We start from the raw sequence: 12,501 nt of genomic DNA, 5'->3' as shown, positions 1-12,501 counted from the left end.
GAGATATTCGGGTCGGGACATGGGACGAATTTACAACTACTCGAAACTCCGGGTACCCGGGTTTTCGGGTACCCGAAAACCCGGGTACCCGGATTTGAACACCCCTACCAACTAACAAACGAAGAACCAAATAAATAAAACACTAGGAACGGGGATCAACAAGTAATCATAACAATTATAGCAATTCGGAAATACAAGCAAGTCAATGGTTGTGAAGACTAATGGCAAGCTCAATCAAAAGAGTCAACAAGCTATCTCCTAGAGGTCAAACTATCGCCAACTACGAGAGGCTCTAACTAGGAGCATCACTAATCAAGCTTAATCGACAATTGCAATTCCTAAATCAATGGTCCGTATCATTAGAAACTACAATGCAATCTAGCATAATTCTAAGGCCTAATCGAATTACACATGCAAACTTCCATTGATCACTTTAATCTCAACAAGTAATCAACACAATCCCAAAATTAAGCACAATCAATCAATCATACAAGTTTCACCCTATCCCTAGCCAAACAACTAATCAAACATCATCATCTAGTCACAAACAATTAAAGAAATCAAGATTCATCAAAATATGAATAACTATTACACTAATCAAAGATCAAATCATCAAAATCAAACCAAACAAATAAGAAATCAAACAAAGCAATAAAATGAGATAGAGTTAGAAATCCTCAATGATTAATTTAATGATCTTCAATACAATTGTCACCTTGAATATTCAATCACTCAAATCACCATTGAAATTCCTCACTTTTACTCTCTAAAATCTAATCCTAAAACTAAAACTAGAGAGAGAAGCTCACAACTAACCTAAGAATATGATCTAAAATTGGATTCTAATCTGATTCTAATTCTAATTATTTCTCTCTCTAACCCAAAAATGGGTATTTATAATTACAAGGTTAAAAGAAAATAAAAAAAAAAAAAGAAAATGAAAAATAAAAGAAAAGAAAATGAAATAAAAATAAAAGTAAATAAGAAAAGAAAAGTAAAAAGAAATAGGGTTTTTCTAAGCTATGCCCCCCAAGTTCTTCGGTTTCTAAGTTGTACCCATGCATTTTCAAAGTTATAAATTGTGCCCTCCACCTTACGATATTTTATCAACATTACCCTTTCACAGTCATATCAGTTAACGAAAGTTAAATATTTTTATCAATAATGGTGTCGTGGCGTTATTAATTTGGCACGTGTACCATTCTAATTGGTTTAACACTTTAAAAAAAATTTAAAAGTCAGAAAATAAAATAATAAAAGAAGAATTTGTTAACGTCAAAGGTTATTGTTAATAAAAATTAGTGAGGTTGAGAGCACAGCTTAGACGTTTGAAAAGGCACGTTTGAAAAGACTGTAAGTTTGGGGCATAACTTAGAAAAACCCAAAGAAAAAAAAAATTAAAAGAAACAATCCCCAAAATAACGAAGTCAGTGGACTTCGAATTTCGCTGCTCCAAAAAGTGGGAATTAATCCCATGCTTCGCACAGCCATCACCCAAATCATAAACCAGCACAACCGTTCGATCATTAGTTAATCAAATCAACGGCCCTAATTCATACCCAGTTGTGCGCGGCCGCGATATAAGGTTGCGCTCCCGCAGTGATTGCGGTTTGATTTGAGCTGTGTTTGTGTGCCTTTGAGTGCGGTGGGAGCTGCTCATGGTGGCTGAAATTGGTTACTTGTTTGGTGGCGCAATAGTTGCGGGATAAGGTAGTGAAGGTGGCTGATTTGTGCGGTGGTAGTTGAGGGAAATTGGAGGCTGGTTTGGAGGAGCTGCGGCTGCAAGGAAAACAAGGGAATGTGCGGTTTGCTGGTGGTGTTAATTGCGGCTGGAGTAGGGGGGAGCAGCTACAGTTATGGCGGGCTAAAGTTGCGTGAGGTTGTGGTTATTGTGGATGTTGGGTGGTGCGAAGGGTGGCTGCAGTGAGGCAGCAACTGATTGCGGCTGGTGGCGTCAGAGGGGTGTTGCGAGTGGGCTGCTCGGGTTGTTACGCTGCTGCTTGGTGTGAGTTGGTGGTGTGAAGAGGGCAGCAAGCAGGTGGAGCAGGGGAATGAGTAAGGGAATAGGGGAAGTGCTTGTTAAGGTTGAGCAGTTGGTGGGCACGAGCATCGTCCTCACAGCATGCTCCTGTTGAACATTATAGTAGGCAGTCCCAAAACACTTCCACGGTGGATTCAACACTACCCGACTTGAGAGCGCGGCTTTGCAAGTGTAAGGAGTTGAACTTGGAACATCCACCTACACAAATGAAACCAAGGATAAAATGAAGTAAAATTAACTCAAAATTAACAAACAAAACTAAAAGAAATAAAATGAAAATGAAAAAAATAAAGGAAAGAAAACTACTCCCTCCGTCCCTAAATTACATTCCTCTTTGGAAATTTACACGGGAATTAAGGAGGAAAGAATAAGACAAATAACAATAATTAGATAATGCAATGGGAAGTACAAACATAGATTAGTTATTACTCATGACATGTCATCAATCCTTTGCAAAAAAAAAAAAAAAAGGACCAATCACATGCTCCTAATTGAAAATTTTTTACCAATCATATTCATTGTAATTTGGCACAAGGATTATGAGTGAGATTAGGTAAGGATGAGTGAGAAAGCATTAAATATAAAATAGAAAAAGATAGTTGATTTACTAAAAAAAACACATACCAAAAATAGAAAGGAGGAATGTAATTTTGAAATACCAAAAATAGAAAGGAGGAATTTAATTTAGGGACGGAGGGAGTATATAAAATGAAAAGAAAATAAAGGAAAGAAAATGAAAATGAAAACTAAAATAAAATGAAAACTAAATCTATAAAATCTAAAATAAAGGAAAATCAACTAAAATAACGAAAATGGAACAAATAAAGGAGAAAAGACTAGAAAAACCATCAAAATGCACAAAAGCCATAAAATAAGGGAGGAAAGGTAAAACCAAAACCAAATGCATAAAACTAGGCATTTATTGAGCATGAAAGCTATGAAAAGAGGAAGAAAACAACTTAAATGCTCATCAAATGGGTGCCATTTATGACACCCATCAAAGTTCTTGTCAGAAAAGGTAATCAAGTTAATAGGACTAGGAAGATCACTAGTAAGAAAGTTAGCCAACCCCTCATCAGGAGTGGTTTTAGAATCTATTCCTATTTTGTCCAAATCATTCATTACTGTCAACCTATGTTAATGGGATGTAGCCAAGAGTTTCCATACATTCATGTCAACTTTGGTCTTCTTTAATTGCTTGACAACATCGTTGTCCTCTATGATAGGTTGTTGCACAGTAATGGGAGGTTGCATTCTCCCGAACCTTGTGAGGACATCTATGGGTGAATCTTCTTCATCCCAAATGTTGTCCACCGGATATATTGTGGAGAGTGGGGTCTCTTCCAAATCTTTAAGGTAGACATCCTCATCGTCACTGTCCCAAACACCATTAATGGTAGCATCTTTTTCTTGTGGAATTTGGACTTCTTTTTATCATCAATCACTTTCTGAATTAAATATTTAAATCTAAAACAGTGTTCTATTGTATGTACCTCTGATTGGTGATATGGAAAGTAGAATCTATCCGTCCTCTTTAGTGATTCAAATGGTCTCGGTTCGAGAGGTTTAATCTTGCCACCCTTGGAGAGCTTTTTGAACATGTTTGCATAGGTGGTCCCAATTGGAGTGTAGGACTTATAGCTCCTTTTTGGGTGTTTCAACTACTTGAAGAGAGAATGGTTTCTTCTTAGTTGGTGCTACCTCTTTGTTGACATGTTTGTTTTGTTCTTGTTCAGTGCGTTCAAGAATCCTTCTACACATGCTTACGAATTTTTCTACTGAATTTACAAGGAGAAATATATCTTCCTTAGTGGGCGGTTGTTGCATTAGGGACGGTTCACTTATGGCGTCGAAGAATACTTCTTCTTCTTCAAAGGCATGAGTTTCTTTGACTGGTTTGATCAAGCATGAGGGATCAACATAATTTTCCTCATCACAGATGGCCAAGGAATCAAAAAGTGGTGCACTATTGAAACTTGGCTTCTTACTTGCAGGAGGCAATGAGATTTTATTATTGTCGATTAAGTCCTGGATAGCTTCCAGCAATTCTTAGTAAGATGGCCCCTGCCTTGATGGTATTTGCAGTCTGCATTGGGGTTCCAATTAGCTGATCTCTTTTCGACTGGTGGATCCCCAAATGGTTCGACAGGAGTTATATGACTCTTTGCATGAAGATGGTCAAATGCGGTGTCATAACTCATACCAATAGGAGTAAAGTTCCTCCTAAATGGTTTCTTTTTTCCCTGATTGATCATAGCATAAACACCAGCTTTTCAACCATAAGAGACATCTTTACTATGCCTATTCCTAAGTCCTGTTCTTGGGCTCTAATTCTCTCACATGCTGCTCACATCTTTGTTGTCCCTAAGTTCTATTCTTAAGTCCTACTACTAAGTCCTATTCTCATTCTAATTCTCCCTTTTCACTTCACAAAACAAAACTCTTTTAGCATAAGAATAGGCATAGTAAGATATTAATTTTTCTAATTAGCCTAATTACACTTTAGTTCAAAATGCTATCAATTTTGCCTAAAACTAATAACAGAATTCATCAATTAATTTAATTCAGCCAAGCCAACACTTAACTCATTCTTGGAGCAGAAACTAATTAGCATAATTCAACCAAAATATCCATATAACTTACAATATTAAACATTGAAAACAAAATATTTATATAGGCTAGATCATCCAAATCATTGCAACCAATATCAAAGTAGATAGAGATCAATACTTAAAGCCACAAAATTAGATTAACAGTACTTAGAACAACTACATGGCCTCTAAATTACTATATGCTTAAACATTATATAATCTAATTAAAGACTCTAATCAGAGTCAAAGCCAAAAGCACCATCATCATTGCCACAAACTTCAGGAGATTGATAATGGAAAGGAACACCAAGATCCTCTTATGACCGAGCATACCATGAATCTTCCTCATCCTCTTCATTCGGCTGCTCCTCATCTTCTTGTTCTTCGTCTTCTTCCTCCTCCTCCTCCTCTAGGTACCCCTGCTGCGGTTCCTGTTGCCCTTGCTGCACCACATTAGCATTAACTTCGCCAATTGCAGGTTGCTCTTGCACCTCTTCAGCCCGAACAACAACCGTAGAAGGTATGACCTATTTTTCTACATCCTCTTCATCACTGATATCCATATCAGCTTCCCAGCCTTCTACGCCAACACCTTGAATCTCATTAACCTTACTACATTCACCTTTGCTCCTAGATTTCATCCCTTTAAAGCCCACAATTCTCCTCCTCCTAGCCGGTTCATCGTCACTATCACTATCTACGGCAATAGGAAAATCAAAGGTGCTCCTAAATTAAGGGTCCTTACCCTTGCTTTTTCTCTGGGCAACCTCATCACATTTGGCTATTTGAGCATCAATGTCTTTCATCTCTTCCATCAGTAGGTCTAGTTTCTTCGTTGCATCCAAACGGACTTTAGCGATTGCCAAAAATTGACCCCGGAGATTATCTTTCCTTTTCACGAGAAAATTTCAGTACCAAGCACTGAACGGCGTCTCATCATCATTTCCGGTCATGGCGAAACTTAGGTTTGCAACTGTAGACACCCATTTGTGTCTCCCCAAAACCAAACCTAGTGATGAATACCTTTCATGTCATTTGATTATCGAATAAATCGAAAGTGTGAAAAGTCTAGTGATGATGATGTTTTTATTAAAATATCTCTTCCTTCTATTTTTGAAAATATTTCTTTTCTTACCCTATTTATGAAAAACATGCATTCCAGTTTAGTTTGGTCTATGATAAGGGTCCAATAATAGTACAATTGGAGAGGGCTTGAAAAGAGTTTCCCAACGATATATTATAATCCCAATTCCGATGAATAATGAGGAAGTTATGGCTAAAATACTAAACTGGGCTCAAACCGGATTTTACCTACGGCCCAATGATCTAGAGGAGGGCCTATTATTAATTATCATTACTAAGGCTATTAGGATTGATTATAGTCTTCTATAATACTCTATAAGGTTCTTTTAAGTCCTAATGAAGTTAGGATTGATAATTATGTTTCAAAGAGCTTGAAATTGAATAAAACTACTCCTTTTTAGAATCTTTGTTTTGTACGAAGTGGAATATATTCAGATTTTATTTTTGTGCCTCATTATCTCTATCCAAATTTTATATGGTTGGATAGATCTTGAAATTATCTTTCCAATGATATATTTTAATATTAAATCCGAGTTATAACGAAAAAGATATGAATGGAATATGAAACTCTATCCAAAACTGACACCCTTCCACTATTTCGGCCATATCTTTTTATCCACAAAATATTTTAATCAAATTCTAATTGGGTTGGAAATTAGACTTCAAGATCTTTATAAAAACATATTATATGAATTATTTGGACTTTTGGATCAAAAGATATGATAAAAACATAATCCGCAAAAACTGTTTTGCAGCGCCGGACGCTAAGCCTAGCCTCTGGCGCCAGACTTAGCGTTTGGCGCCACACGCGTGTTTAACGCTGCGATCGTTTTTTATTCTTTTTAAAACTCTAATTCGTTTTTTATCATATCCGACCGATTTTCTCTATAAATAGCCTCCTAAAATTCTGTTTTCAATCATCAATTCCCATTAATTCTTATTCTCTCTAATTCTTCTCATCAACTCTCATCAAGAATCTCTTGATTACTCTCTGTCTCTCTCTCTGTCTAAACCAACCCTTTTTACAAACACAATTCCTCATACATTGGATCTAGACACACCTAGCCAAGTTCGAAGTTGCCTTCGCCCTAGACGTGAAAGGTTTTAATTTCTTAGGGTTTGGTCCCAAATCTCTCTTTCAATTATTTAATTTAATTCTTTGATTTTATTATTTTCCTTGAAGTTACTAATGCGTGTATTTTGTTATTAGAAAGAGATATGAGGCATCCAAGTAAGTGCTTTAATTGCTTAGTGGATTTTTTTACATAGAGATCATGTTTAGGTTATTATTTTGATTCCTAGTATCATGTTTAGGGTAATTTCTAATATCAAGTATGATCAAAAGAATGCTTCCTAGTATCATGCCTAGGGTAAAAAATAAGTTTCTTAAATAAATTATGATTTCTATGATGCTTCCTATTTTCTTTCCTAATATTCATGTTAGTATCATGTTAGGGTTAAAGCTTTGATTTTTATTGTTTAGTGACATGTTAGGGTTTGTTATTAATCTTGTTAGTATCATGCCTAGGATCTTGCTATTATTATGCTTTAGCATGATTTATGATTATAATTTTATGATCATGATTATTATTATTATTATTTGTTATGATGATTATATTGTTGCTTGATTTATATTTATTGTTATTGCTTGATCACACCTTTTATGCATATTTAAAGGGAATTTGTACTTGTAATCACGCTGAATAAGATAATTAATAATCTTGTTAGGGTTAATTTGATTATAATTCAAGTGATTTCCAATAATAGATTTATTTGTGCATTAATATTCAACCAACTAGATTAAACAGGTTTAGGGTAAACCCATTGATTGCATGTTAGTCAAAAAGCGCACATGATTACGATCAGAATAAAGTAGAGGCCTATTATTTGGGCAGGTTCAATCTCTTTTAGGTTGGATTTGTACCTTCATCCCCGAACTACCAGTCATAGTTCCAGACCTATTGGAGATGACGATCTCCTAGATTGTTAAGGGGTGTAACCTTCACCCTGTGAACGGTTTACAAGTCCCTAAAACTTGTTGGCGGCTCCTTTGCTCTATCTTCTTTCCCTTTGGACGCCACCGTACTTAAGTGTATGATCACACTGGGGTTCAAATTTGGGCTAATGCTTGAAATGTTCCCTAAAGTTTTTGGCGACTTCGCTGGGGAGGATTCCTATTTTAATTCCTGAAATTTATTTCGGCAATGATTTAGAATGAGTGGATGAGACTCGAAAAGTTCTAATTATTTCATGTGCGTAATTTTGATTAACATTATTGTCATATGCATAAAAAAATATCTCATTGGAAAGACCATTCGTAATGAGTTATAAACATAGGATTTTTACACGTAGGACATTTGAGGAATATCTTTCACAACTAGGATCAAAATAATGCTGCGCAAAACTGGAAAACTTTATCGAGCACAGAAAGATGCTGAGGCATGTATGAACTAGCGTCAGAAAACAGAGTCCGTCGCCAACAATTTGACTCTGGCGCTAGGCGACACTCCTTTTACCAGGCGCCAGAGCCAAATTGCGGCGACGACCTCTGTTCTCTTGCGCCAAGTTCTTCCAATACCGAGCCAGAAATATGCGTTCTAATTTTGACCAATTTTTAGCACTGTTTGCTCGATCCTACTTCCTGATTGAGTTTCTCTCACTTTTTTGAAACCCATATGTGTTCTACATATGGACAATACCCTCTGGGAATTCATGCTCCATCTACCTGATTGAACGCTCTGTGCAACAAAGGGTACATCCGAGAATGTTGAATTCACCAAACCATGGAAGCGAGTTTAACTCGGGGTGTCCCATCCACTCGCGCCAACCCTTCAAAAGGTAAGGCTTCCGCGCGGTGCATCCGGACAAGTAACCATGGATCCTCTTTGACTAACCCATATCCCGAACTTTAGAGAACTAGAGCCATGGTTAGGTTGCAAACTCATTGCATAATGTTGTGACTACTTGTGCATCTCTTACTTGTGCATACTTATTATGTGACTAAACTAACCGTTTGGTTTGACTTGTGTTTGTAGATAAGTCTTAATAAACTAATTAATGACTAAAGGACTTTGCTAAATTAATTAATAAATAAATTTGAGCTAATAAATATGTCTAAAATCGAGTCATAGTCCCTTTAAGTCAACCCGAATTTTTATTCCCATATACTGCACAAGCGTCAACTTGCTTTGGTCATAGACGGAGTTCTAGGAAGAACTATGAGTCGTACAACCTATGGATCTGTAGATCCGAGTTTTATCGTTAATTTGGCATTGGTTTCACCCCAATAAGAGTCACAGATCAAAAGTTATGACTAAAATACCACAGTATGTCCAGTTTAATGCATATATATGAGGTCTTAACTTAGTCTTTGTTCGAGTCTAGTCACATAGTCTAGCCACATGGTCATGACAAGAGTCTTAGCATGTCACATACACTCACTAGTCTTAGCACACACTTCATACGTGAGTCCACACCATGACCATGTCTTAGGTTCATGCAGGAGTCGGGTTTTTTTTCCGTCATTTGAGTTAGGGATACATTCTATTCCTAATTTTTTTATCTCTCCATCTACATCATCTTTCCATTCTCTACATGCTTTCTTCATATCACAACCTTCATTCTTCCTATCTTCTTCCATCCTTGCATGTTGAATAGAGTTTGAGTCAAATAATTAACAATCGATATCCCTAATTTCCCTTTCCCACAGCACTTGGTCAAGGAGAGAAGGGCGATTAATCAAGGATAACCTCTTTGTTCAAGTCTTACTTTTTGATAAACCGATTCGTCAAAAGAGGAAAGCTAAAAAGATAATGGCATGTCAAGAAGAAGTCAACGAACTTAGGAATCAATTGACTAATGTAACCGAGGTGTTGAAGACTTTAACCCTTCAGATCAATGACCCTGTGAAGCAACAACAAATGGAGCTCATGCAAGAAAGCTTGAGCAAGCTATCCAGTGACTACAAATTCCAGGGCATTAGTTCACAAGGGGTCTCTGTGGACAAGGAGCTTCTTCCGCAGAAGTTCAATGCCACTGACATCCCTAAGTTCAAGGCAATAGATAATCCTTATCTTCATTTAAGGGCCTTTGAAACGATAATGAACATTGGGGATCGATAGGAAAGTCTTTCATTCCTTGTTTCTTTATCTCTTGAAACCGTTTGTCAACAATGGTTATTTTCTCTTGATAAAGAGAAAACCTCTACTTGGGATACTATTGTAAACGCTTTCATTGATAGATATAAGTGTACTATTCAAGTCAAAACGATTATAGGCAACTCGAGATGCTAAGACAAAAAGAGAATGAAGGCTTTACTTCCTTCTTAAATAAGTGGAGGGAAACTTCCGCTAAGATGATTGAGGTTCCCACCGAAAAAGAATCTGTGAGGATGTTTATCAAGAATCTCCAAGAGAAGTATTCAAAGCACTTAAAATACCAACACAACTTGAATACTTTCAAGGTTGTGTATAATATAGTCATTGACATTGAAGATGACCTTCTGAAAGATAATAGTGCGAGGGGAAAGACGAAAGACCATCCTTCTTCTTCCTCTCCCATTAACGAAGTACATGCTACGAACACCTCTAAATCACGAATCCAAAGGTTGAAAAGAGTGTTCACTCCACTCGATATGAGTTATGAAATAGCTTTTGAAAAGATACACCACAAAGGACTAGTCATGCCCATAGGACCTATCAAGGACCCAGTTCTAGAAGCCAGGCCACCTAAGTGGGATCCTAATAAACACTGAAAATATCACCAAGGAAAGGGTTACGATACTGAGGAGTGTTGGAAACTCAAAGAAGCTATTCAAGATATGATCGATGACAATAAAACTTCCGAGATTCTAGCTATCGCAAAAGATCAAACATCCTTCAATCCTTCACTTCTTATCACACATGTAGGTGAGCCCATGATTGAGATAACTTGTATAACCTCTCTTGATGAAGTGACCATGATTGAGGAGGATGAAAGTATTTTCTTAGATAATACCAGGGAACACTTGCCAAGTCTAAAAGGGGACGTTCAAAAACTACTACATGTCATTGCCATGCTCTTGAATGTGGTAGAAGGACTAGAAAAACGAATGATGGTTATCGAACAAAATTCTCACCAAGGATTTAATGAAGAACTCAATGCTCCTAATCCACGGGCAAAATGGACCATTGAAGAATACACACGAACAGGAATGACTTACAATGAAGCTTTCGACTGTCTTCACGATCAAGGTCTCATTCAGCCCATTAGTCCCAGTCAAGACCCTTCGCCTGAAAAACGGTATCCCAATTGGGACCCAAAATCTTATTGCCGATACCATAGAGGTCGTGGTCACACCACCGAAGAATGTCTCGCTCTCAAATATCGTGTTCAAGACCTCATTGATTCAAATCTCCTTCATGTTCCTCCGCGCGACAAGAAGGCCAAGATTAGTAACGATAACAACAGTGGCTGTAAGGGAAAGAAGAATGACTATCCTTCTTCTCCCGAAAACACCTACTCTAGTAACAGTGTTGGTACTTTCAACCTTAATGAAATCTTAGCCATGGATAATCGAGGATTTAGAAAGCGACTAAGAAAGGATTTCACCCCTATTGGAATTAGCTATGATGCTGCTTTCGATCAACTCCATGCAAAGGGACTCATTACTCCTATTGAACCCATTCAAGATCCCCCACCTGAGAAAAGATTGCCTAGTTGGAACCCAAATGTACGCTGCAAGTACCATCAAGGTAGGGGTCATACTACCGAGAGCTGTTGGAAGCTAAAGGAAGCAATCTAATATTTGATCGACAATAACGGGCTTCCAATAACTCCAGTCGGCAAGGACACCAGTGATGATAAGCCAAGGGACAAGAGGCAAGCTTCAATGACAAGATTTCATGATCTTTTTTCTATTTTTATTTACCCTTTCCCCAATAAGTCTAACATAGGCACCTTTTTATTCTCCTTATATTTATTTTGTAGGATCATTATTTCTTTTCCTTTAATAAAATGAGCATTTATTTTCTTGCATATGATCATTTCATTACATTAAAAAATAAATAAATAAAATAAAATAAAATAAAATATATCGTGGAACTAAATTTAAGGTATACCAATGATTTGAGGCACCCCTTGTAGCCACATCATATCACCTTTCACCCTTCAAATATGCAATCCTTTTTTGGTAAGTCACTTTGAGCCTCGTCTAACGATAGACCCTTCATTTTTCAACCCATATCTACCTAACTTTGGGATGGGATTGTGTGCAATTTATGTAATTTTCAATTTCATAAAAAGCTTGAGTGACTTCAAACGATTAAAATAGCAAAAAATAAAAAATATTAATAATAATAAAACTGTACAAAAGGGCAAGTGTTCCAATGTCTTGGATATGAAAATATCTTTGATATGAACACGTCTCAGATTGCGTTTCTTATCAAGTGATCGGTACCGGGCCTGAGAAACATGAATGGCAAGTGAGTGATGGACCGCGTGATCGGGATTGCCCACACTTATAAAAATAAAAAAATGAAGAGAGAAAAAAAAAAAAGAGCTCAAAAGTGAGAAACCTCAAGCATGAAAATACAAATATTCAAAAGCAAAGTTGCACACCTCGGGGGCTTATCTAGGGTCTGATGAGTGTCATTTATGGCACTCATTGGCCTCTTTTAGGATGATATTCATGCTATTTTATAGCCCTTTTCCTTAGTTTTTCCTTAGTTTTGTTCTTTATTTCGTTAGTTTGTGCTTTCCAAAGGTAGTTTCCTTGTTTTATGCATTTCTTTGTTTATTTGTTCTTTT

Source organism: Chenopodium album, chromosome 8 (genome assembly GCF_948465745.1).
Source record: "Chenopodium album chromosome 8, dcCheAlbu1.1, whole genome shotgun sequence".
NCBI lineage: Eukaryota > Viridiplantae > Streptophyta > Magnoliopsida > Caryophyllales > Amaranthaceae > Chenopodium > Chenopodium album.
Note: the sequence above shows the minus strand (reverse complement) of the source record.